General features: G+C 47.5%; 1 long non-coding RNA gene across 1 annotated transcript; it reads left to right on the top strand.

The window, feature by feature from the left end:
• Positions 1-665: 665 nt before the first annotated feature.
• On the top strand, positions 666-11,993 carry LOC114117305 (uncharacterized). The gene is made up of 2 exons (XR_003591021.3): positions 666-4,975; positions 7,095-11,993. It is a non-coding gene; the product is annotated as an uncharacterized LOC114117305 (long non-coding RNA).
• Positions 11,994-26,860: the final 14,867 nt, after the last annotated feature.

Below are 26,860 nucleotides of genomic sequence, written 5' to 3'. Positions count from 1 at the left end.
CGGTTGCTGTGGGCATAAAGAGGAAAGGTGGGTTTGAAACTGCCCAGCCAAATGCAAAGCTCTTTATGATCTGCAGTCTTACTAATCAAAAAAAGGTGAGTCAGGGCTGTGTAAAGGCTCCTGGGGAAGAGGGGCTGCCCGGGTCAGTTTCTGGGTCCCGTGCCTGTCTCCCTGGCCAAGCAGGTGTTCACTCTCCAGAAGGCTGCGCCCCCCACCCCGCACCCCCAAGCGTGTGCACTGGGCCGCGGCCATCCCCCAGGCCCCCATGACCCGCGCGTGCGCGCGTGGATCGCACAACAGATTGAAGACGAGGCCTGCGTTGCCGGTCCTTCCCCAGCCTGCTCCGGGATCCCAGCCGCGCGCCAGGGCCGTGGAGCCCCGAGGCGACGAGAGTCAGGGAGAAAGCCGGCGTTTCCCTCCCGCCCTCCGGGGTCGGAGAGCGGGCTAGGGATTGGGCCGCCGCCGGAGGACCGGGGGCAGGCCGCTTGGCAGAGCCGCCATGGGGAGGGCCCCTTCAGCGCGGCTCGGCGGAGCCCTGGGGCAGCGCCGGCTCTTCCCAACATTGTTCAGCATCCCGCGTCAGCCTTGGCCGCGGCCCCTGGCGCGCGCCGGCCGCTTTTGGCCGCCTTGGCCCCGTCTGAACCCTGCGGGCCGCGGGCCAGGGCGGGCCGAGCGCCGCCGCGCCGGGCCCCTCTCCCGACGTCTCCCGGCCGCCCGGGACGGCTTCTCCCGGCCTCCCTGGCCCGCCTTGGGCTTTCCCCAACCCCGGTCCTCGCGCCGATCGTACACGGGTGCAAAACCCCGGGGCTGGGCTTACGGGTTTGCGGGCGTATGTGCGCCCGGGGCTCCCTGCGCGCGCCGCTGCTCCGTACAGGGACGCGCGCAGGGGGCTGCCCCACCGAGCCCATGCCTGGCACTCAGGGGTCCACCCTGACCTTGGGCTCAGTGCTCCTGGGCGCCCAGGCGGGAGCCGAAGGGCCGCCGCAGGTCGGAGAGGCCTGTGGCCGCTCTGATGTCTTCGGGCGCACAGTTTTGGAGGTCCCTGCGCGCCCCTCGGGGCTCCACCCGGGCGAGGTTCCAGATGTGTGCAGCTGTGCAGCGCGCGGACTTCCCCCTCGGTGGGGGCCGAGTCAGAAGCGGCCCCTGCTGCTCTGTGTGAACCGGGTGGGGAAGCTTTGTTTGGGAGTGCCGGCGTATGGCCATAGAATGTTATGGGGGAGTGAAGGGCCTTTGGATGAGAAGTTGAAGGCTTGGGTTGAGGATGGGATCTTGGTGTCACCATTTATTTACCAGCTGTCCAACTTTGAGAAATACAATCTCCCCCATTTTCTTGATTATACGTAATATAGCTATCATGGGAGTGCTTCTTATCTTCCGTACATTTTTTTTTTTGTCTTTCCAACACACAGGGTCGGGGTTACCCACGTTCTGCAGATGAAGTGGGATCCATCCACACCTGCCAAGGTTAAACCAGGGCTGAGTGGGGACCTGTGACTTGAAATTATCTCTAATTCCAGAGACTGGACTGTGAGGATGTTGATGGGAAAAGGAGAATTTTTAAAATGCAAAAGAGTGATAGACACCGTTCTCTTCCGGCTGCCCTGGGTGCCTGGAGTCCCACCCGCAGGCATGACCCTTCCGCCTCCCTAACTCCACAGCGACACTTCCTTAATATAGCTGGTGAAGAGGCAAGGGTTCAGGGTGGGGACCCCCGACAGTAAGCCTCACCTGGAGCCAGAACCAGAGGGGGCCTCACCCTCTTCCCATCCACATCCTTTGTGGTGTTCTTGAAAAACCAGATTCTCTGCTGTGGGGTTTCCTCTCCACCTTCAGCTGGGCAAAAGCATTTCCTCCTGTGTGTAGAGGGAGGCAGTGGTCCATACAGTCATTCTGGACGACCCCTCCCCAGAGCCCACCCACCATCAGGACCCTTGGGAGTCTGAAAGTGCCTCAACTTCCTCATCTGTGCTCCATTGTTCACTTTGCTGATAAAATGGTCGGAATGCTGGAGAGAAAAGGGCCTGGGTGCCAGAGAAATCTGGGTGCTAGTCCTTGGTAAAATGAAAACTTCTAGCAATACTATAACCGGTCTTGCCTCACCCCAGGAGAGTTGTGGTGAGACTCAGAATGGATACTGGCACACCAGGGCTTCGGGAAGTGTGAAATGCCTCACACGTTCACACAAGGCGCTGGGAACAACAGGGATATAAAAATGAATGCCATCTGGGAATCTTCCAGGCCGGCAGGGGAAATAAAAATGGCTATACACATAGTCAAAACATAAGACTGTGAGCAAGTGCTACAGCGTATACCCCAGGGGTACTGCCCTACCCCATTTCTGGAATGACAGAACGCGCGTGCATCTGGCTCACAGCTCACAGTCCTCCCCCAGCTGCACGGGCACTCTGTCCACACCATAGCTCTAGCCCAGTCGTCCCTGTCTCCAGTGAACCCCCTTCTTTCCATTAAAGTGGGTCTATGGCAGGGATATTTTTCCTCTTTTTTGGGGGGGGGATTAGTTTCCTATTGCTGCAGTGACAAATTACTACAAATGTAGTGGCTTAGCATGTATCTTACAGTTCTGAAGGCCCAAAGTCCAAAATCGGTCTCACTGGGGTTAAAGTCAAGGTGCCAGCAGGATTATGTTCCCTCTAGAAGTGCTAAGGGAGGACCCGTTTCCTGCCCTTGTCTGTTTTCTGGAGGGCACCTGCATTGTGCTTCCTCCGTCTTCAAAGCCATCAGTGTTGAGCTAAGTCTTCCTCACCTCGCACTGGCTCCAAGCTCTGTTTCCACTGACATACCTTCTGACTCTGACACGCTTCCCCCCTCCTTGTAAGGCCTCTTCCGATTACACTGGGCCTACGTGGCTAATCCAGGATAATCTCTTTAAGATTCTTAACGTAATCACATCAGTAAAGTTCCTCTTGCCGAGAACACATTCTCGAGTTCCACAGACTAGGTCCCGAGCATCTTTGAAGGGAGGCCACTTGGCAGGGGGAGGGGCAGAACTGGGGCCTCAGAACATTTTTCTAAGGAGAAATATCAAATGTTCAACTCTCTTTTTCAATCAAGAAGTGGGAATTTGCTGTGTGACACCGGGAGCTCAACCCAGTGCTCTGTGACCACCTAGAGGGGTGGGATGGGGTGGGATGTTCTGGAGGGAGTGGATGTATGTATACCTATGGCTGATTCATTGTGATATATGGCAGAAACCAATACAATATTGTAAAGCAATTGTCCTCCAGTTAAAAAAAAAAAAAAGAAGTAACATAGCAACTTCTCCTATAAATGTGACAAACTTTGCAGAAAAATATACCTCTGCCTTTCTTCCTGTATCCATTTAACATCAGATTCCCTGCTATGAGGGAAGAAGAAATAATGAAGAGCCACAGACATAGACTCCGCATAAAAGAACAGGGGGGAAGCTAAGTAGGTTGGGAAATTGTAGCATGTGCCTCACTGGGAATGGAAGTTACAGGCCTTTGGAATGATTAGTTGTTAACCATTGTTCACAGCTCTTCAGCTGTTCTACTCTGCAATCTTTTGGCGCCATTCATTTCTCAATATTCTTAAAGCATCAATAGAAACCTTGGCTCCTTTTCTTTACCACAAGAACTACCTGGAAAATAAAAAAATAAAATAAAAATGGTGCTTCTCTGATTGAAGTGGGCACATGGAGTCCCTCAAACAGTCCGTCAGATTCTAGGAACACGGTTTGAAATCTGTTTTGTGAGATCGTTTCTCTGAGTGAAATAACAAAAATAAGTTAGAAATTACCATTCAGAGCACTAGGGAAAACACCATGTTGAAAATTACTTCTTGGAAGCAAAAGCAAGGAACAGAGTATTCTTTCAAGAACTGGCTCTTGTTCTGAGACTTGATTTCCCCAGTTTTGCCACATAACATGGGTGCTTCCATGCCATAAGCCTTTAGTTACAAGAGTAAAGGGTCAGTGTGCAATATGTTGAAAAGTACATAGGTCCAGAAACCAGATGGGAGGAGCTCTGCCCGTTCATTCATTCATCCCGTATTTATAGAGTGCCTATCAAAGGCTTCCCTGACGGCTCAGGTGGTAAAACATCTGCCTGCAATGCAGGAAACCTGGGTTCGATCCCTGGGTTGGGAAGATCTCCTGGAGAAGGATATGGCAACCCACTCCAGTACTCTTGCCTGGAAAATCCCATCCATGGATGGAGAAGCCTGGTAGGCTACGGTCCATGGGGTCGAAAAGAGTTGGACAGGACTGAGCGACTTCACTGTATCACGGCCCCAGGCACAGTCTCGTGGTGGAAGGGGACTCCGGGTGAAGAGGCAGGGAATTGTGGCACCAGCTATCTGGCCGCGCTGTCGGACAGGGCTCTGTGCGTGAGGCACAGGGGAAGGCCTGGAGAGCTTTCCAGAGGAAATGGCGTGTGAGCCTGGAGCTAGAAGACAAGGAGGAGTTGCCCGCAGAGACTAGGGCTGCAGGAGGCCGGGCTCACTGGACCTGGCCAAGCCCAGAGATGAAGAGAGGCGAAGGGAGCGGCTCTGCAGCCGAGTAAGCAGGGGCTGATGATGCCCCAGGGCCTCGAGGCCCTTTGAAGGAGCTCGAACTTTCTCCCAAGAGCTAGGGGAACCATTACAGGGTCCCAAGAACTCACTGGAAAAGGCCCTGATGCTGGGAAAGACTGAAGGCGAGAGAAGGGGACGGCAGAGGATGAGGTGGCTGGATGCTATCACCGACGCGGTGAACAAGAGTTTGAGCAAACTCCGGAGTTGGTGATGGACAGGGCGGCCTGGCGTGCTGCAGTCCATGGGGTCGCAAAGAGTTGGGCACGACTGAGTGACTGAACTGAAACTAAGGGCTCACATGGTAGGGTTTGCTCCTTGCCAGCAAATTCAGTGACCTTGGACAACGTGCTCTCCCAGTTCTCCCATCGGTGTCTGGCTGATCCCTGGCGTCGTTCCCCGCTCTGACCTTGGGACTCGGTGAGCAGTAAGTCCAACTGGCCCGCCGGCCCCTCCGTTCCTGCGGCTCTCTCTGTACCATGGACGCGCCAGTGGCCCTCGCCCCAGGCCTCCCCTGCCCGGTCGGTGCGACTTCTGAAAATCGAGGCGGCCTTGCTCAGCTTGGAGCTGACAGGCGGTCGGTGGACCCGAGGACGCAACGTCGCGAGGCCAGCCGGGCGGCCAAAGCCGTGGAAGAGAGCGGCTCCGGGATTTAAGGGGCAGCGGCTGCTTCCTAAATTTAGGAAGAATAATTCTTCCTAAAAGCCCCCCGCGCCACCGCAGGCCGCTGCCTCTGATCGCGCCGCTGGGGCCTCGGAACACGGCGGCCGGGTCTCCGCAGGGCGGACACCGGCCCTCCGTTCCCGCTCGCGGACCTCAGAGCCAGCCCTCCCGGGAGAGTGGCCCGGGGTAACCTCCACAGCCAAGGCCGCCGGAAGCGCGGCTCTCGGGCGCGGGGCCCGGGGCGGCCTCGGGTGTGCGCAGGCGCGGGCCGGGCGCGCCCGGGAGACGGGGCGCGAGCGGCCGGCGCTCCCGCGGCCCGCGGGCGCCCCCCAGTGGAAGCTGGGCACCAGGGCACCCCGCGTGCGTCCATATGCGGCCGGCGCTGGCCGGGAGCGGATGGCAGGCAAACCCCAGGCCGGGAGCCCAGCCAAGCGCTGTGTTTTTCCAGGTCCGCGCGGGGACCGGGAGACTGCGTGTTTGTTCGGTGGGAATAGTTTACTGGAAAACTAGGCGGAAGATACCCTGCAGATCAGCATGGACTGTATTGTTTGGGAGTCAACAGCCTGTAAAGTACATGTCAGGAGACTGCAGTGCTGGGAACCACCGCTCCCTCCTCCCTGACCTTGAGCGAGGCTCTAGGGGAGGACGGGGGAGGCAGCGGGGTGCGGTGGGGCGGGGTCAAGACTTAGAAGTGACTAGCCTATTGTTGTTCAGTCGCTCAGTCGTGCCTGACTCTTTGCGACCCCATGGACTGCAGCACGCCAGGCCTCCCTGTCCTTCACTATCTCCCGGAATTTGCTCAAACTCATGTCCATGGAGTCAGTGATGCCATTCAACGATCTCATCCTCTATCATCACCTTATCCTCCTGCCCCTGTTTTTCCGAGCATCAGGGTCTTTTCCAATGAGTCAGTTCTTCGCATCAAGTGGCCAAAGTATTGGAGCTTCAGTCTCAGCATCAGTCCTTCCAGTGAATATTAAGGACTGATTTCCTTGAGGGTGGGCTGGTTTGATCTTGAAGTCCAAGGGGCTCTCAAGAGTCTTCTCCAACACCACAGTTCAAAAGCATCAATTCTTCGGCGCTCTGCCTTCTTTATGGTCTAACTCTCCCATCCCTACATGACTACTGGAAAAACCCTGGCCAGCCCTTAAATTCCACCCCCTAGGTCTATGAACTAGGGCTGACGCTCCCCTTTGCCCACCCCACAAAGACATAATGCGTGTGGTCTAAGAACAATTCCAGAGAGGCAAGCTTTCTGCAAGGTGGGAGTGAAGATGGAGGGGCTGCTGGGGACTTGTCCAGTCATAACAATGTCTGAAGGGCATCCCACAAGGGGGGCTTAGCTGTGGAGAGTGAACCCCCACAGGACAGTGATCGTTGTGTGCCCAAGTCCACTTAGGCAACCACGCTGCACACAGTTAGTTCTCTTGAAGTTCGTCGTTGCCGGCTAGCTAGGCAGGCCAAGTCCTCCCTGAGCCTGAGTTGTCCTTAATCTTCTATGATCCCTCCTTGTGCTTTTCTCCGGGAGTCAGTTTGCAATGTGTTTTCTCTCCTTGGAAATTCCAAGATTAATTACAAAAAAGCGTTACTGGCCTCCGCCCATGCTCAGTTCCACCTGTGTTTCTAGACTATGTGCTGGGAAACGGCTTCCTAAGGGCTTCCCTCCATTTTCATGTTCTTCCCACTGCTGAGTCTGTGCCTGGAGTTGGTGGGGGGAAAGCAGCTTCAGGCATGAAGGTACGAACTTGCCAAGGTTTTGCCACTTTGGGGGAAGTCATGCCTTCCAGGCTAGGGCATTTCTTGTATCTAATTCCTGAAGATTCATCCTGGCTGCAGGGATCTGTGGTTTACGATGTAACCCCATCTCATCTGCTTCCCCATAGGTTATCAGAGGCCTGGTGATGGAGGCTCCCATAACAATGCAAGGGACAGAACATGAGTTTGGAAGAATCACCACGTGACTCTTTATGGTGACACCCGTGTTTCATCTTTTTCAAGAAGCGTCTAGACTGGATGACCTCACTGGAGATCTTCTGGCACACAGCCCTCAGTACAGAGAGGGACAAACTGAGACCCAGAGAGGGGAAGTGACTGGCCTGGGTTACTCAGCAAGCTGGCAGCCGACCTGGAAATAGGTCTCGATTCTGACACCCGATTTACTCATTTATTGTACACATTGGTTGAGGGCCCGCTGCGAGCTGGGCATGGTGCTGGGTGCTAAGGACGCAGCTGTAAACAAAAGGAAATGACTGCCTAGACCTTTTACCCTCTGGTGGGTATGTGCGGGATCGTGGGTAGACAGCCAGACTTGTCCCATCACGGTGTGCAGTTAGAAGTGCCGCGAAGCTCTGTGCTCCTTCTTGGAGAAGACGGTCTTGAGGGTTGGGAGGAGAAGCCCGCTCGTGCACTCGCTTGTTAAATAAATACTGGTGGTGTCTCACTGTGTGTCGGCTGCTCTGGGGGACACACACAGCCCTACGAGCAAGACCCGCCTTCCGAAGCTGCCCGATCAGCAGGGCAGAGACATGTCTCTTAGCATCTCTAACTGCACTTCTATGGTTTTTATGCTTATTGCTTTCCTCTCCAGCTCTCCTCCTAAAAAAGAGGCTTGTCGAAAACTCTGATTCTGAAATGGTGCCAACCCTTGCCCCAGAAGGCTTCTCACATCCAGTCACTGTTACTGACTTATTGATGGACATCGTCCAGTGGCCTTGGGGAGGTGGTGGGCAGTCCAGCCACAACCTGTAATGAGGAGAGACAAGCCAGTATCCACCCTGCAGTGAATAATAGAACAAAAAGCTCCCGACGCCTGCAGGATCAAAGCGCAGGAGCCCCAGTGTCTCTGGGTTAAGTAGATCAGCAGAGGGGCTGGGGCAGGCGGGGGGCACCTTGGACTTTCTGGGAGGGAGGTCTGGGTTATGGAGGAAACTTCAGCTGGAGAAGGGGTTTCTGTGCTTTATGGAATGTTCTTCTGTGGCTCTCTGCACCTTCCCTGATGGGGGCTCTTCCCTCCACCCTCCCTCTCTACCGCCCCCTCCAGGCCTAAAGAGATGGACTGGGTGAGGAGGAAAGACTGGATGTATCGGGAGTTGGGAGACACTGGATCCCTGAGCTTAGACAACACTGAATTCCTTCCCAGCCCTCTGTCTTCCCGTCTGTACCATGAGGAGGTTGGAATATGATCCTGAACTTTCTTCTTGCTTTTGTAAGCTGTGTTTCTCTAAAAAGAGGTGGAGAGAATCCATTGTTTAGGATCCTTGTCCAGTTACTTGCAGGCCAGGCAGAGGGGTCCTCAGATCTTTCCTGTGTCCCTCCTCAAACTCAGCCTCTGAACCCCTCTTTCTCAGGGGCAGCCAGCAGGAGGTCAGGCAGGAGATCTGTGTTATTTACTCCCTCACCCCATCTTATGCTCAGTGGAGAAACCAGCAGCAATCTTAGAGTAAGTTTTTTTGGGAAGGGTGAATTATTATTTGTATTTTTAATCTTAAAAGAATGTTTAAAAATATTGATATTAATGTTAGTGCCTGAAAATACACGTGCAGTTCTAGAGTCGCAGACCCTGGGGGTGGAGGTGCTGCAGGGAGCTGTGCAGATGTTTATCTTGGGCAGGAAGACCCCCCGGGGTCCTCCACACTGCTCGCTGGCTTTGAGTACCACACCCTATCCGCTCCTTGGAAAAGTGTGTGTGTGCGCATGCGTGCCTGTGTGCCCTGTGGCCGCCTGAGTCTTGACCCTTTTATCTCTCCTCCTCAGTAAGCTGGTACAGGAGGTAAGCATGTAATTAGAGGAGGAAATATGTCAGTCAGGAAATACCTCATTTTACTAGAGGAAAGTCATGAAAAACCCTTCCTTTTGTTTGTGAGCACAGGGACCTCTGGGCAGGTAAGGAGTCGAAGAATAGAGCTGGGGTCCGGGGTCGGGGCAGGGAGAAACAGACTGTTATTCAAGACAGACAATCCCATGTTTGATAGACACCCAAGACTCGACCCATGGAACCCATGGGTCCACTCAGCCAGAGCCTGGAAGTGTACATACACACACTGCTCAGACCTGTGTGGTGACATGCCTGGACACACGTGTCCCCTCGGCATCTTTACACAGACATTCAGTGTAGAATGGTTGAACGGTGTCCCTCAGAAAGCTACGCTCCCAGCCTAACCTTGTGTGAATGCGGCTTTATTGGCAACAGAAGCCTCTGCCGTGTCAGCTGTGAAGGTGAGATCACACTGGAGTAGTGTGGGCCCGGATCCAGTGTGACTGGTGTCCTTATACAGAGAGGAGCGTTAGGACGCCGACAGAGACAGACAGGGACGATGGCCACGTGGAGTGATGCTCGAGTGATGCTGCTCTGGGCTAAGGGAAGCTGGACCTCCAGCGCCTGAAATAACCAAGGACGCACTGGCTCATAGCGACTTGGGAGGGCGTGCGGCCCTGCACCACCTTCATTTTGGCCTTCCAGCCTCAAGACTGTGAGAAAATAAACTTCCGTTGTTTTAAGCTGCGATGCCTTGTTATGGTGGCCCTAGGATCCAAGGTATTACGAGTCCGGGGCGTGCCCACACCAGGCGCGCACAGCTCCTCCGGCACAGACAGCGAGAGACAGTCGTGCAGGATGGGTCCCTTCGCAGGCACACCCTCCGCCTGGAGCTCACACCAGCGGCCTTAGGCCCCCACTATCCCGGGTGCCGCCAACATTCCTTGTGCAGTCCTCTTTGCTGAGCTCTGTTCTACACCCTTGAGGTCCATGAATTGAATCTTTTAAACTTTTTCTGTTTTGTTTTAATTTTTACTATGTTGTGTGGGTTTCTGCCATACAACAACCCGAATCAGCCACAGCTGATCCCTCCCCTCCCTCCCCTCCACCCCCGCCCCTCTAGGTCATCAGGGAGCGCTGGACGGGGCTCCCTCCGCCACACTGCAGGTTCTCAGCAGCTGCCCACGGTACACAGGAGAGGGCATGTGTGTTGAGGCTACTTCCATCCGTCCTATTTCCTGCCTCTCCCACTGTGTCCACCAAGTCCATTCCCTACATCTGCGTCTCCATTCCTTCCCTGCCAACAGGTTCATCAGTACCTTTTTTCTAGATTCCTTATCTATCTCTTCATATGGGATGTTTGTTATTAACTGAATCTCAACAAGCGCAGGAGTTTTTCCCATTCACCGATGAGGAAACAGCGGCACCCAGAGGTTGAAGAACTTGCCCAAGTTCTCCGGGGGCAGAGAGCTTGGAAGCCGGTGTAGATCCTGCTTGTGTCTGCGGCACCTGGCGGATGACTCTTTTCTTGAGGTTCTGGTCAGGACTGTATCCTGAGCAGGGCTGGACTGTCTCTTCCGCTGCCTCGTGAGTCTTGGGCTGTCATGTCCGAAGCCAGATCCCTGGCACAAAGGCTTGCCTTCGTCTCCGTCTGTTGGATCTTCGGTGTTCTGTGTGAAGAAGTAAGGCAGGACCGGGGAGTGTGAGCTGAGAGCTTCGATCACTCTGCTCCGTGTACGCGTTTTGATTCAAGAATACTTGATTCATTGCGGAATATTTTGCATACCATATTATACACACAGTGAGCGTGTAAGGGTTGATGAGATTTGATAAATAGATCTAGTCACATAACCACCACTTCAATTTAGGGATGACCACTTCCATCACCACAGAAAGCTCCTTGTACACTTTTATAGTCAAAACCCTGTCTCTGTCCCAGGAAACCCCTGATCCCACTTCTAACACCACAGATTAATTTTGCCTTTTTTCCAGCTTCACAGACATGGAAATACAGAATATGTGCTTTTTGCGTGTCTGATTCCTTTTACTCAGTGTAATTATTTTTGAGATTTATGCATGTGGTTATATACGCCAATAGTTCATTCTTTTTTCTTTTTTTATTGCTGAGTAGTGTTCTGTTGTACATTCTTTGCCACTGCCCAATGGACAAGAATCTGAGCAAACTCTGGGAGATACAGGAGAAGCACAGGGGAGCTTGGCATGCAGCAGTCCATAGGGTCACAAAGAGTCGGACGTGACTTAGCGACTGAACAACAGGTACTTCACTGTTTGAAGGGACCACATTTGTTTATCCGTTCAACTGTCCATAGACAGGTTGTTTACAGTCTTGCTAGTTGTGTTAGTTGCTTAGTCGTGTCTGACTCTCTGGGACCCTGTGGATTATAGCCCACCAGGCTCCTCTGTCCATGAGATTCTCCAGGCAAGAATACGAGAGTGGGTAGCCATTTCCTTCTCCAGGGCATCTTCCCAAGTTAAGGATGGAACCTGGGTCTCCTGCATTGCAGGCAGGTTCTTTACCATCTGAGCCACCAAAGCAAACTATTACAAATAAAATTGCTAAGAACATTTGTATGTTTCTATGTGTGAACATGGGTTTTCATTTCCCTTGGGTAAATGCCTAATAGTTGGAGGACTGTGTATGTTTAACTTTTTTAAGAAATTGCAAAATTCTTTTCCTAAAGGGGTTGTGCTATTTGACACTCCCACCGGCAGTGTAGGAGGGTTCTAGTCGTTCCAAATCATCACCAGCACTTGTATTGACTATTTTTTAGTATTATTAGTGGTTCTGTTGGGTATGAAGTGGTATTTCACTGTGGTTTTGTGTTTCCCTGAAAAGTATATAGATGTTGGCAGTCTTTTAATGTGCTTATTGGATATTTCTTCTTTTGTTAAGTGTTTGTCTTTTGCCAAGTTTATTTATTTATTTTTATTATTGAGTTGTAAGACTTCATGATAAATTCTGGACATGAGTCATGTCAGATATACAAATTTTGAATAGTCTCTGCCAGTCTGCGACTTGCTTTTTCATTTTTAAACACAGTCCTTTTAAGTTCTTTGTCAGGAAGCGTGTCGATGTCCATTTCCTCAAGGCAGGTTACTGCAGCTTCGGTTTTTCTTTTTGTGGTGTCACATTTCCTGGACTCCTCATGATCCTTGTAGCCTTGCATTAGTGTCTGCACATCTGAAGATTCAGCCACCTCTTCCAGTCTTTACAGATTGCCTTCAGCAGGAAAAGCCCTTCACTAGTCAGCCCAGCCAGAGACTGGGTAGGACAGTTAGTGAGGACCACAGCCAGTGGGATGGGGCTGCTCTTGGGGTCCCCAAGTGGGCCTGGTGCCAGGGCTGGACACAGTTAAGAAAGTCAACACTACGTTTCTGTTATCATTGTCTGTAGCTCAAGAATCATAGTTGTAAGTTCCCTTGGTCCTATTTTGGTAGAAGATGGGGTCTGAATAAACGATTCCATAAAGCCAGCTCAAGTTACTGAACAGGACCTCTGACTCTGAAAGCCCAAGGGGTCCTGTTTGCTCTGCTCTTTATTCTATCTCGCTCCCCCCATGCTTTTTGGCAGCCTCTCCAGCTTCATTCTCATGCATCCCCATGGATACATTCCTATATCCTCAAACAGGCAGATGCCCTCAAACCATCAGGCTGCATGTTAGACAGTTGAGAACCCTGGACTAGAAACTGGTGGAGACAAGAAGGCCCAGAAGTGATTGATCTCCCTGTCCCTAGGGAGCCTGTGATGATTGATGGAGATAAAGGTCATTAGGAAAAGAGTAGGAGAAACTTTATAAACCAATAAGGAGAAGCCCATCAATCAGCCCACACAGGAATGATATGAGGGAAGAGGGACTATAACAGAAGAGGACCTTCTGGGAACGGGAAGGGTCCTGTGAAGGTGTACAGCCCGACTGCTGTTAAGAAGCAAGCAGATCACCCCACTCCCAGCCCTTCCTTGACAAATACCTCAACTTTGTGAGATGAAGCTTGAAGAAGGGGAGGAGGTGCTAATTGCAGCCTATATTCATGAGGCTTGTATGACAGTAACAACTCATACCATCAAGTTAAAAAGAGGAATATTTTGACTCATGCAACTGAAAAGTCTAGAGGATATGTCTGATTAGACAAGGATTTCCACAATATCATCAGGGCTCTATCTATCCCAGGCTCTCTCCTGATGGTGAGCATGGGGCTGCCAATAGCCAAAGGCTCACATCCCACCAGACTAGCAATTTGGAAAGAATAAAGCTTCCCCAAAACCTTTGGCAGAAAAGCCCTGTGGAAGGACCTGATCGCCTGGGTTTGGGTCACATGGCTACCCTTGATTCAATTAGTTTGGCCAAGGGCACAAAGTATCCTGATTGGTCAGGACAGAGTCTCCTGCACGTCAGTGAAGATGGGCAGCAACGGTCCCATCCAAACCTCTTGGAATAGATTCTCCAGAGAAAAAAGAATTCTTTCACCAGAACTAGGGAGGTTGGTTCTGGTCAGGGAACATAAAAAAAGCCCACTATGCAGTCCACATCCTGACTCCATGTATGATTACATGAAGTAAAGAAGGGAATAAATTCTTGTGGGAGTAGGACTTTCACATGGATGACACGGAGGCCTAAGATCAGGAATGCACCTTGAGACGTGTGTATTCTACCCAGGTGTCGCCCATGGCACAGACGTCTTCCCTGTGGGAAGCCTCAGAGACTACACTCCAGAGCCTCTTTATCCTGGTAACCAGCTGAATTAACAGAGAGCCGTCCTTTGGAAGACAAAGGCACAGAGATGGACAGAAAGAGCCGACAGGGAAGATTCTAGTCCCTCCCCTCTCCTCCAGCCACCTGGACTCCCAGGACCACAGGGCTGGACCTCATCACTCTTGGTCCCGGAACACAGGAAGGTTGTCAGGTAGGTGGGCCATGGGGACACACATGTGGCCTTCCTTCCCCCAACCCCCTCTACCTCAGCACAAGCAGCAAGTAAGCTACAGAAGCCATGGAAGGCAGCGTTCAGAAATTGAAAAGATAAACGTGCACGGGGTAATTGAATAGCATTCTGCTGAGAAACGAGCTCTCAGAGCTGATAATCAAGACTATGCTTCACCCGAGGGGCTCTGTCTGCCTCGCTGTGCAGGGGCAGCAGCTGGAACCCTGGGGAGGGCTCTGCGGGGATTGGCGGGGGCCAGTCCTTGGCTTTGGGTCAGGTTGAAGGCCTGAGCCGCCCAGCAGTGGGCAGCAAGCTCCGTGTCCTCGGCAAGTGGGGGCTGAATCCCGGGATGGCTGAGGGGCCTCTAGGTGCCAAGATTCGGATTCTACTGTCATGATATTTTCAGATCCAACCATCAGATGTCTATCGAGAGCGTACTATAGTATCTGGACCAGGCTCAAACCTGAGGGATAAAAACACAAAGGAATAATAAAAATGCAAATCGTTTATACAGTACTTAGTATGCACCAAGCATCATTTTAAAGTGATTTCCATATAGGACTAATTTGATCTTGGCAGCAACCGTGGGAGGTAAGTATTACCACTGGCCGGGTTGTACCCTTGAAGAGACTGAGGCACAGAGTTTAATTTACTCAAGTTCACAGAGCCAGTAAAGAGAGCATGGGGTTCAGACCCAGGTGACGGGAGGAAGAATATGAGATCTTATTGATAACAGAGTCCCGGTTCACGTGACTTCGCTGTCCTGTTGAGGCGAGCAGAGTCTGAGGATTTGAAAAGGCGGGGAGGTGGAAGAGACCAGGAGCTGAAGCGCTCTCTGAGGCCTGGCCTCCCACCCCGGAGGGAGCTGTGGGTGGATTCTGTCCACTGGGACCCTTCCTCCCAGGTACGCTAGCAACCCCCGCCGCTCCTGACTCACCTCTCTCTCCTCCTCCCGCCCCCCCCCCCGCCCCCGCCCTTTCTCTGGTTATCGTAATTATTTGGGAATTTACAGAATAATCCGTCACCAAGTCCTCCAGAACAAATTGAATGTCAGGTTTATAAAACAACCTAATAAAGCAGATGGCGTTACCCACTGGTAAATCTCTCCCCCACTTCCTGCCCCACCCCCTCCCCACTTTAGTGTCTCGGAAGCTGACAGATTATCCATTTACAGGCAGATTAATCCTGAACAGTACAAACATGGGGAGAAAATTACACTTTCTTGTCTCTATAATTGATACGAAGGACGCATTAATCTGTAAAGCCCAGAGGAAAGGCCCATCTGTCTGCTCACGCAGGCGCGGGGGCGTCTGGGAAGGCGGGAGCCGCGTCCATCTCGGTCTGTCCGTCTGCCTTTTTATCAGAAGCCACTTGCCCGGGGCGGGGGGGGGAGGGTCTCTCACTCTCTCCCTGGCGCTGGAAGCTGGGCACCTGCAACCTCAGACAGACCCCCATCCCCGTCGGCGAGGCAGGCGGGGTTCAAGGCCCGGCATCTCGGGGCTCCAGGCCAAGGGCCGAGGCTCTGCCGCCAGCCTTCTTTCTCCTTCCTTCCGGGAGCTCTGACCACTGAGAAGTCCGTCAGCCTCGCTCTGTGGTGATGCCGGGTCTGCCTCGGTGTCCACTCTCGGGGTGGCCCTTGAGGGAACGCCAAGAGGCGTTTCTTCAGTAACATTCGGGGTCAGTGTCCCCCTCCCCACTGTCTTCCACCGCTTTAAAACTTTCTGCAGATTGACGCACCTCTTCCCCGAGATGCCATTTCCTCCTCTTCCGGCACCTTCTCTGGTAGAAGCAGGTGTGAGGCGTTAATTGTCTCCTTGAGGCCTGTCGGAGCTGGCAGGAAATGTCACCCGGCCGGATCCTCTCTCTGCGGAGGGATCGGGTGGAGACTGGATTCTGAGGAGACTCTGCTCCAGAAACGACTCTCCCCACCCCTCCAACTCAAGAGACCTACAGCGACCTGGACAAAAAGACTCCCACCCTTCCAGCCCACCCCACCTGAAGAATTTAGGGCGGGCTCCCTCCCTCACTGTGTCTGGGGATGAGGGGAGTGCGGCAGGGGGGCCGGATTTATCTAGAGTGGGAGACAGGGTCCACGGCCAGTCCTGGCAGATCCCCCTCTGACAGAATGACCCGGTAGAACCTCAAATGAGAGATGGAGGAGATACAAATGAGGATGGGAGGGAGAGAGACAGAGGAGACAGTCAGAAACACCAAGTGACCAGGAGAAAGAGAAAATGGAATAAAGGAGAAGTAGAGAAGTCCTGGAAAATCCATGGACGGAGGAGCCTGGTGGGCTGCAGTCCATGGGGTCGCTAAGAGTCAGACACGACTGAGCGACTTCACTTTCACTTTTCACTTTCATGCATTGGAGAAGGAAATGGAAACCCACTCCAGTGTTCTTGCCTGGAGAATCCCTGGGATGGAGGAGCCTGGTGGGCTTCTGTCTGTGGGGTCGCACAGAGTCGGACACGACTGAAGTGACTTGGCAGTAGCAGCAGTAGAGAAGTCCAGGACGAGAGGTCATAATTTCTGCTTTCCGGATGGTGGGCGTCTCTTAGGATCTGAGAGCCTCTGTTTCCTTAGCTTCCACAGCACTGCTTCCAAAGATGCCGGCCCCCAGATAAGTGGGCACATTCCCTGCACATCCCCAATTTTGTCTGGAGGTGCTCCAGGTGCCCAGAGTCCCGATGCATAGCAGGAACCTCTTACCAGCCTAGTGTGCCTCACTGAACACTTCGCTCCCACCCTCTGGACTGCAGACCAGCTTTGGCTAGGCCTCTCCAAAGAGGTGGCCTGTGGGAGAGGGTGCCCATGGACTGAATCGTCTTCACGCAGGGCCACTTCTCTTGTCTGGGAATTGATGGATGCAGAAGGGCTCCGCACAAGTGTTCCAGTCTTTGCCTTTGGACTTCAAGCTCTTTGCACAAATGTTACTCACTACTCCAGGAGGATGTTTGAGGATGGCTCTAATCAGCGTTTCTCAGAATATGTCCCTGGGAGCATTGTTGGTGCTTGGGCTATTTTCAGCACTCCACAGTCAAATAAATTTGAATGGTACTGGGCTAACAAAGTTTAATAATGTCATTTCCTTTCTTTCACTTCTGGTATTTTTTTACCCCCTTCTCTTCTCTGCTCTGGTTGATTTTTCTCCATTTCTGTCTGTGTTTTCTTCTCACCCTCTATATTATAAAGCATTGATTGTAGGTTTGATACATTCCCAGTGAAATGATAAATACCAGCTCATTTTGGTTTCATGCTTTCCCTTTTAAAATGAATGATTAAATTCTACAGTAGATATATTTTTAAAATTGACTATTATAATTTTAAAAGAGAAAAAAATGAGTGACTGTGACCTTAGGGTCCTGAAAGCTTGAAGGTAATACCATTCCATTTTCATTTACTAGTTTTAATAAGACTCACTGCAACATAAATTGTAGAGTAATGATATGTAAATTATCTAGAGAAACCAACAAAGCACTTAATTTTATCCCCTTAAATGTCATAATTAATGCTGGTTGAACATCTAAGATTTGGAGGGCTAGTTTTATTAGGTATAAGTTTGGGTGATAAAATGAAATTTTTTGCTTATTATGTTTCTAAGAGTCTCAAAGTTTTTCAACCAATAAACTTGTTAGTGTCTAAAGAGGCAGATTTTTTTTTTTTTTTTTTTTTTTTTTGCCTTTTTAGTAGGGAAAACTGTTTCCTCATTCTGGCACTGTATCTTCATAAAGTGACAAACCAGAATCAGTCCTCCACGTACTATCCAAAGATCAGGGCCATATATATATTTTTTAATTTGTGAAGTCTGATGTTAGACATCCTCAGAAGGTACAGGGGTAAGAAGGAAATGCTACTCTTGCCATTAAAAAGAAAAGACAGTATGAGAAAGCATGTCCCTCCTAAAGATGTCATTGAGAACTTCACAGACAAAACTAGCTGGTTTAGAAAATAGGAAGTGAAGTGAAAGAGCGCTGGAGAATGAAGAGCTGAGTTCTCTAGGTGTCAGATCTCATGTTTGCTTACAATGTTCCCTGTTCCTAGACTGTCTCTCTCACACTCTGTATACCCGCTCACGTCCATTTCTGGTATCTCCTTTCCTTTACCAACTTGGTAGAATTAACTCCTCCTTTTCCAGGCCTTCATTGTATGTGTTCCATATTTCTGTTAACATTTTATTGAATTTTAATTTTATTTCATGTTGCAAGATTCAAGAGTCAAGAAGCTTAATAAACTCTAAATAGGATAAACTCAAAGAAGATCACACCAAAATGCATCATAATAAAAATGGTGAAAATTAAAGCAAAGAAAAACTTTTGAAAGCATTTAGAGGGAAAAATGACACTTTACATATAGGGGAATAAAAGTTCTAATTACTGGAGATTTCTCATTAGAAACTCTGCAGGTCAGAAAACAGTGGTACCTTATCTTTCAAGGGTTGAATAAAAAAAGAACAGTCAACCCAGAACTCTATATGCAGCAAAAGTATACTTTAAGTAGGAAGTCAAAAGAGACTTTTGGAGGGAAGCAAAAGAGAAGTTGTCACTAGATTACCTGTTCTGTGAGAAGTGTTAAAGAAAATATATCAGGTTGCATAAAAGTGATAACAAAAGAAAATTTGGTCTTGAGGAATGAAGAGAGCAAAACGTAAATGTTAACTATGTGGGTAAATATAAAAGACCATGTTTTCCCCAATTCTTTAGGACATGCGTGAGTATAGAAGGCAGAGGTTATAACACCATCTGGTAGAATTTTCAGTCTATGAAGATACAATACAAATAATAACGATACCATAAAGGTTGGTTGAGGGGAATAGTAAAGGAGTTTATATGATTACAAAGCTTCTACGTTTTACCTGAATATGAAAGTATATATACTATAATCTCTAGAGGAAACACTACAAAATAATACAGATTCATAAAAGTGCCAATAGAAAATAAAAATAAAATATTAAAAATTAATTAATCCCAAAGGGGGCTGGAAAGGGGAGATACGGATATAAATATAAAAGGGAAAAATAGAAAACAAATAGTAGAATGGCAGAACTAAATTCAACAATATTAATAATTACATTAAATGCTGCTGCTGCTGCTGCTAAGCTGCTTCAGTCGTGTCCAACTCTGTGCGACCCCATAGATGGTAGCCCACCAGGCTCCGCCGTCCCTGGGATTCTCCAGGCAAGAACACTGGAGTGGGTTGCCATTTCCTTCTCCAGTGCATGAAAGTGAAAAGTGAAAGTGAAGTTGCTCAGTCATACCCGACTCTAGCGACCCCATGGACTGTAGCCTACCAGGCTCCTCCGTCCATGGGATTTTCCAGGCAAAAGTACTGGAGTGGGGTGCCAATGCTAATGGCCTGTATGTATGTTAGTTGCTCAGTTGTGTACAGCTCTTTGTGATCCCATGGACTGTAGCTTGCCAGATTCCTCTGTTCATGGAATTTTCCAATAATACTGGCGTGGGTAGCCATTCTCTTCATCAGGGTATCTTACCAACCCAGGGAGCAAACACAGGTCTCCTGCACTGCAGGCAGATTCTTTACTGTCTGAGCCACCAGAGAAGCTCTGCTAATGGCCTAAACCTGCCAATTAAGACCTAGAGTTTGACAAAATGAATAAAAAACAAACAAAACAAGTCTATAATTTTTTTCCTTCAACTGACATTCTCTAAGTACAAAAATACAGTCTTAAAGTAAATAGATAGCATTCAAGTAATAAGCAAAAGAAGGCTAGAATGGGTTATTTTAAAATCAGACAAAATAGTCTTCCAAATAAAGAATATCACTCTTTTACTTTTCAAGACAAAGGTGGACAATTCAAATGACAATTCATCAGAAAGACATGACAATATAAACTTTAAGGAACTTAGTAACAAAGCCATTCCAATTTTAGAAATAAAAATAATAAAAATAAATACACAGCATTGATGAAGCTCAAATAACTGTACTTAGTGAAAGAAGCCAGGCAAAACAGTACACACCGTATCCTCCTATTTATGTAAAATTCCAGAAAATGCACACTAACATATAATGACAGGAAAGAGGTAGAGGATGGAGGTAGAAGGAGGGATGGATGTTTAGATCACAAAGAGACTTCTGGGAACAATGGAAATGTTTGCGATCTTTATTGTAATGACATTTTATTTGTAAGGACATTTGTCAAAACTGAATGAATTGCATAAGTTTATATATGTGTGACTTCATGTACTTCAGTTTTATCTCAATAAAGTTGGAGAAAGTGAATGCTTAAAAAATGCTGTATTAATACCTCTAACTCCAATCCAATACTACAAGATTCTTCCCCTCCTTTTCCCATTTTTTATTTGTATCTCATCCCTCTACAATGATTCTCTCCAACAGATTCTCAACGTCCCTTGTTCTCAACATCAATATATTTGCTCATTGCTGTAACACATACAAATAATCTTGAAAGTACTGTACTTATACCACTACTAAAACAGTACTGTTAGAAAAAGTTCAAAATTTCTTTGCATTTACTTTTAGAATACGTCTAACTGAGGAGTTATAGACATGCAAGTACTATGATCAAAAGGTAGTTGTATTAATTTTTCCTTCTGTATAGTTATCTTACCAATTTAATACTCAGATAGGCTTATTCCTGTTTACATTCAGTTCTAAGGTCTTTTCCCACATGTTTGATGAGTTAGTTTTATTTTTTGTATGGTAAAATGTTTACATGGGTCAAAAACAGTAAAACTATGCAAACAGTATACTTAGAGACATTTCTGACTCTTTGTTAGTTTTTCTTCCTTATTTTAACACATTCCCTTCAGATAACCAAATTCACTCACTTCTGATTCATCCTTTTTATGCTTCTTTTGCAAAAATGGGTATATATTCCTATTTCACCTGCTTTCTTACAAAATATAGCATATTATCTGTGTCTTCTATTTAAAAATACCATGGAAATCGTTTCAATTTACAGAGATATTTCTCATTGTTATAGCTGCATATTATGACATTGAATAGATATACTGAGCGCCGAAGAATTGATGCTTTTGAACTGAGGTGTTGGAGAAGACTCTTGAGAGTCCCTTGGACTGCAAGGAGATCCAACCAGTCCATTTGAAAGGAAATTAGTCCTGAATATTCATTGGAAGGACTGATGTTGAAGCTGAAACTCCGATACTTTGGCCACCTGATGTGAAGAATTAACTCATTTGAAAAGACCCTGATACTGGGAAAGATTGAAGGCGGTAGGAGAAAGGGATGACAGAGGATGAGAGGCTTGGATGGCATCACCGACTCAGTGGACATGAGTCTGAGTAAACTCCGGGAGTTGGTGATGGACAGGGAGGCCTGGTGTGATGCAGTCCATGGGGTTGCAGAGTCGGACACAACTGAGCGACTGAACTGAACTGTGTGGATATACAGTGACTTATTCTACCAATCTGCTCTGCATTATATGCATGTAGATTGTTCTTAATATTTTGTTACTATGAATAATACTACAATGAATAACCGTGTGCATATTTTGTTTTATATTTTTGAAGATGGATCGTCAAAGTAAATTAATATAAATAGAATTATTGAGTGAAAGGAGAAGGAAATGGCAACCCACTCCAGTATTCTTGCCTGGAGAATCCCAGGGACGGGGGAGCCTGGTGGGCCGCCATCTATGGGGTCGCACAGAGTCGGACACGACCGAAGCAACTTAGCAGCAGCAGCAGCAGCAGCAGCAGCATTGAGTGAACGTTCACGCGCATATGCAGTTGTGTGAGAGCCCTCCAATCCCTCTTATAGGCGGGATTGGCGTTCTACATTCTACATTCCCATTGGGATCGATTTCAAGTGACTACTTCCTCATATCCTTGACAACAGAATGCTTTATGAAGCTTTTGAAATTCTGCATATTTTGTAGTTCCAAAATGGTATCAGTATAGTTTCAATTGGCGTTTCTCTCATTCTAATTATTTTTTTAATATCTTCTCTCTCTTTTTTTTTCCCTTTTAGTTTTGTAATTTTTCTGTTAGTCTCTTGATTTTGTAAGCTTTTTATATATAAGAGATATGAGCTCTTTTTCTGATAGTCATTGCAAATATTTTCCCAATATATTTAATACAAAGTGCATTTGATTTTGTTTATGCTAATTTTAGCCATGCAAAAAATTGTTTTATTTGGTTGAATTATCTTTTATTGATTTTAGATTTTGAGTCATAATGAGAAAGTCTTTTACCAATCCCAAATTATCAGATAAATCACCTGTTTTCCTCTAATACTGTGTGGGTTCCTTGATGTATCTTACATCTCTTAGGGACTTGCAGTTTATTCCTGGGTAGGGCGAGAGGTCTGATTCCAATTTTACCTTTTTCCAAGTGGCTATTCAGTTATCTCAGCATCATTTATTTAAAATTCTCTCTTTTCTTCAGTGATTTGAGATGTTGCCTTTATTGTATAAAAGTTTTCGTTATGCACTTGGGCCTATTTCTATACCTACTAATTTATTTTAGTTGTCTCCTGCTAATGCAGCAATACCACACCGTTTTAATTGTAGAGTGAGCCTCAGTGTTTTAATCGGTAAGCTAAATCCCCTCATGTACATAATACTATTAACTAAGGAGTTATTTCTGCCATATTATTTCATATCTTTCATTTACTCTACGTTCCCTTTGTTTTTTATTTTGTCTCATTTTCATTGCATAGATAAATCGTCTTACGATATTTAAAAGTTTTCTTTTCTATATTTATTATTATTGTGGTCATCTTTAAACCTATTCATACATTTATTTGCTTGACAGTGTCTAAAATCTTAGTTTTGAGAGTTATAAATATGTTTTTCTTTTTAAAATCTTTTGTTTGATCCCTACTTTTTCAGATAACAACAAGCTTTATTAAAGTATTTGATCATTCTTCCATTGAATTTCTCTTGAAGCACTTTCCTGGATTTATTTCTCTTTATAGTTGAGTGCTCTTGCAAGAGTTATCAGAATGGGACTTTGTATTATAAACCTCATATGTCTGGAAATATCTTGACAACACTTGCAATAAATGATGATTTGTCTAAATGTAAAATTCTAGGCTCACTGTTCTTTTCCTTTAATACTTTAAACATATTTCTTTGTTTTCTTTTACCCAATGGACTGTTAAGAAGTCTGATGAAATCAGTCTTAACCTCTTTAAATCATCTGTTTTTCTTTTGGAAGCATTTAGAAGTTTTTGCATCTGATTTCTGAATTTCACTGAAATGTGTCTAGATGTGCGTTTTTCTTTATTATTCTACTTGGCGCTCTATAAATCTTTTCAGTCTCAAGTTTTTCATCTTTTGTCTAAATTTCTTCAGATATTTCTTTCCCTCTGTTTTTTTCCTTTCTTGCTTGGAATTCCATCATTTGAATACAAATAGCTCTGTTAACTTACAACATTCTTAGTCTTTCTTTAAAACTTTCTATCTTCTTTTGATGACTTCTAGAAGAATTCCTCAACATGTGTTTCTGGTTTGTATATTCTGTCTTCAGGGTTATCCTTCCAGCAATTCATCTCTTTTATTTATTTCAATTATTAGTCTAATACAAGATTTTTATTTATTTGCATGACATTTCATATTCAGTGCATTTTTTGAGAATATTCATTATGCTTATTTAAAAATCTTGGTCCATCTGTCCCAGTTATCTTGCTTCATAGAATGCATGGTATTCAGTTTGTTCTCTTCCTTTTAAAGTGGTTTCATTTCTCAAGGTCAAACGATTTTGGCCTGTAAACGTATTCCCTTAGGGATACAGTGACTCTGTAAGGTGCAGTGGGGGGAGGTTCTAAAATCCTCATTGGTGAGTTAGGTGAATCCTCTTGGTGAATTTAAAGGAGAGGGTGAGGATGAGCTCCAAGGCAGAGAACCTTTGGCTCTGCAGAAACTCTTGATTTGTCCCAGGAACCTGCTGCCCTTTGCCAATTTAGGGTCCCTTTTAGATCCTGTTCCTTTACTGTGTACTTCTCTCTGTCTGTCATTCTCCTTTGAAAGAAGCGGAATTTGAGAGGTAGCCAGATCCTTAGTAGATAAATCCACCTTGACTGCTGGGGGCTAGGGAAGACTGTTGGACGGCCGAGTAGACGCCCAAGTGCAACTGGAAGCACACTTCTGGCCCCGTTAGCTCTCATCTCAGCAGGGTTCTAGGATTTCTCGAATCCCCTTGGAATTCTAGAGGTCTGGTTGTGATGCTGGTTGCTCAGCACAGACGATGGTCATCCCACGGTAGCTGTGTGTGTGTTTGGGTGTGGGTTGGGGGAGAGGAAGGCAGGACAAGATCAGAGCTTCAAAGCCAGCCCAGTCTCCCACTGGGGCTTCTCCCCCTCTATTCCTACTCACCCACCCCCCCTCCATCCCCTTGCAAAAACACAACTATTCTCAGTTTTCAGGAGCTTTCTGTCTCCCAGGGGTTCTCATCTGGCTGTTTGGAACTGTCCACCCATAGCGTCGATGGTCCAGTTCTGGGATTTTGATTGGAAAGCACCTGCAGCCTTTTGATCAAACCCTGAGACTCTGCTGCTCCCTCTGGGCAGCTCTGGGTTTCTTCACCAGGGTACAAGGAGGTCCTACGGCATCCCCACAATCCATCAGTCGATAAATCAGAAACCCAAGGGCTTGACCTCAGGCTTACTGATATAGTGAGCACCCTTCGCAATGGCCGTTCAACTGAGGCTTCCAGCCTTCCGAAACCTATTCCCTGAGAGGGTACCACTGCCCTTCAAACTGTCTTGATCACCTCTCATCTATTTAGATGTTTCCGTAGTGCTTCCATTAACCAAACTAGAGCATTTTGTATAAACCTGTTATGACCTCTTTCCCTTTACATCATAATTATTTGTGTTTCTGTCTCCCTAGCGAGAGTGTGAGCTCCCCTAGGGCAGGTACTGTCTAAAATTTTTCCTCGTACTGCTTGTTGTCTACCATAGGGCTCAGCATAAAAAAAAAGCACTGGGTAAATGTGTGTTGAATCAAATTGAATGATACGAGTTAAAAGGAGATAAGTGCTTGAAAAGAGGTGTTTGGGCGAGAAAGAAAGTTCTTTATCACTGGGGGATATGGGAGGTTTTCTTAAGAAGTTGACATCTGAGGGTTCTAGCTGATGGAAAGAGAAGAATGCTCGGGGTGCAAGGAACACCAGGAGGAAAGGCACAAAGATGGAAAAGCGCAGGCTGTTTGTTTCTTTTCTTGAGCTTCTTTGTGAATCCCTTGTGCAGTGCCTTAGACATAAACGGTGCTGAGAATAAACTGCATTGAGTGGAATTAAATCTGTGTCCCTTCTTGCCCCGCTAGGAGGGTGAGCCATGAGCTGGAGATGCCCAGTGGTCATAGAGGACTTTGGGTCAGAAGGAAAAGAACTTTTCTTTGGTGCAAACACATCTAAGTGTCCAGTGTTTCATATCCTGCATCGATCAAGGTCCTGCAAAAACTAAATGGTACATGCAGACAATGCGACGGAAGGAGAGTTTAAAGGAAGAGTTAGAGCCCGGTGAAACCCGCAGGGGGGTGGGCAATTACCTCGGGGCCAGCAAAGACCGTTCTGAGGCCTGAAGGCCAAAGGGAGGACGATGTGCTGAGTGTGAAGGGCCCGCCAGCAGCAGCTTGCCTACTCTGCTGCCCGATCCCCGTGTGTACGTGTTAGGAGGTGCAGGCCCTCTGACCACCTTCTCCTCCTGCCCTTTGAGTCCTCCACCAGTGCCTCCCATTGGCCAAACCCAACTGGAAGCCTCCAGGGACACAGAACAGGTGGGGAAGGTGAGCGTAGGTCTCCAGATGGGAAATATCTAGTTTGTCTTGCTTAATTCTCACAACAACCCCACTTGGTTGTTCAGTCATTAAATTGTGTCCAACCCTTTGTGACCCCACGGACTACAGCATGTCAGACTTTCCTGTTCTTCACTATCTTCCAGAGTTTGCTCAAACAGATGTCCACTGAGTCAATGAAGCCACCCAACCATCTCATCCTCTGTCACATCATTCTCCTCCCACCTTCAATAGTTCCCAGCATCAGGGTTTTTTCCAATGAATCAGCTCTCCACATCAGCTGGCCAAAGCACTGAAGCTTCAGCTTAAGCATCAGTGCTTTCATGAATATTCAGGGTTGATGTCCTTTAGGATTGACAGGTTTGATCTCCTTGCTGTCCAAGGGACTCTCAAGAGTCTTCTGCAGCACCATAGTTTGAAAGCAGCAGTTCTTCAGTGCTCAGCCTTCTTTATGGTCCAACTCTCACATCTGTACATGACCGCTGGAAAAAGCAGAGCTTTGACTAGATGGACCTTTGTCTAGGTTTGCCATAGCTTTTCTTCCAAAAAGCAAGAGTCTTTTAATTTCATGGCTGCAGTCACCATCTGCAGTGATTTTGGAGCAAAGAAAATAAAGTCTGTCACTGTTTCCATTGTTTCCCCTACTATTTGCCATGAAGTGATGGGACTGGATGCCATGATCTTCGTTTTTTCAGTGTTTTTAAGCCAGTTTTTTTCACTCACCTCTTTCACCTTCATCAAGAGACTCTAGTTCCTCTTCACTCCTGCCATTAGGGAGGTATTATCTGCATATCTGAGGTTACTGATATTTCTCCCAGCAGTCTTGAGTCCAGCTTGTGCATCCTTCAGCTCAGCGTTTCTCATGATGTACTCTGCATAGAAATAAAATAAGCAGGGTGACAATGTATAGCCTTGATACAGTCCTTTCCCAATTAGGGACCAGTCCATTGTTCTATGTCCAGTTCTAACTGCTGCTTCTTGACCTGCATACAGGTTTCTTAGGAGGCAGGTCAGGTGGTCTGGTATCCCCATCTCTTTCAGAATTTTCCACAGCTTGCTGTGATCCACACAGAGTCAAAGACTTTATCATAGTCAATGAAGCAGAAGTAAATGTTTTTCTGGAATCCCCTAGCTTTTTCTATGATCCAATGGATGTTAGCAATTTGATCTCTAGTTCCTCTGCCTTTTCTAAACACAGCTTGTACATCTGGAAGTTC

Source organism: Ovis aries, chromosome 12 (assembly GCF_016772045.2).
Source record: "Ovis aries strain OAR_USU_Benz2616 breed Rambouillet chromosome 12, ARS-UI_Ramb_v3.0, whole genome shotgun sequence".
Taxonomy (NCBI): domain Eukaryota; kingdom Metazoa; phylum Chordata; class Mammalia; order Artiodactyla; family Bovidae; genus Ovis; species Ovis aries.
The sequence above is the reverse complement of the archived record's forward strand: the minus strand, read 5'-3'. Positions and strand labels throughout refer to the sequence as shown.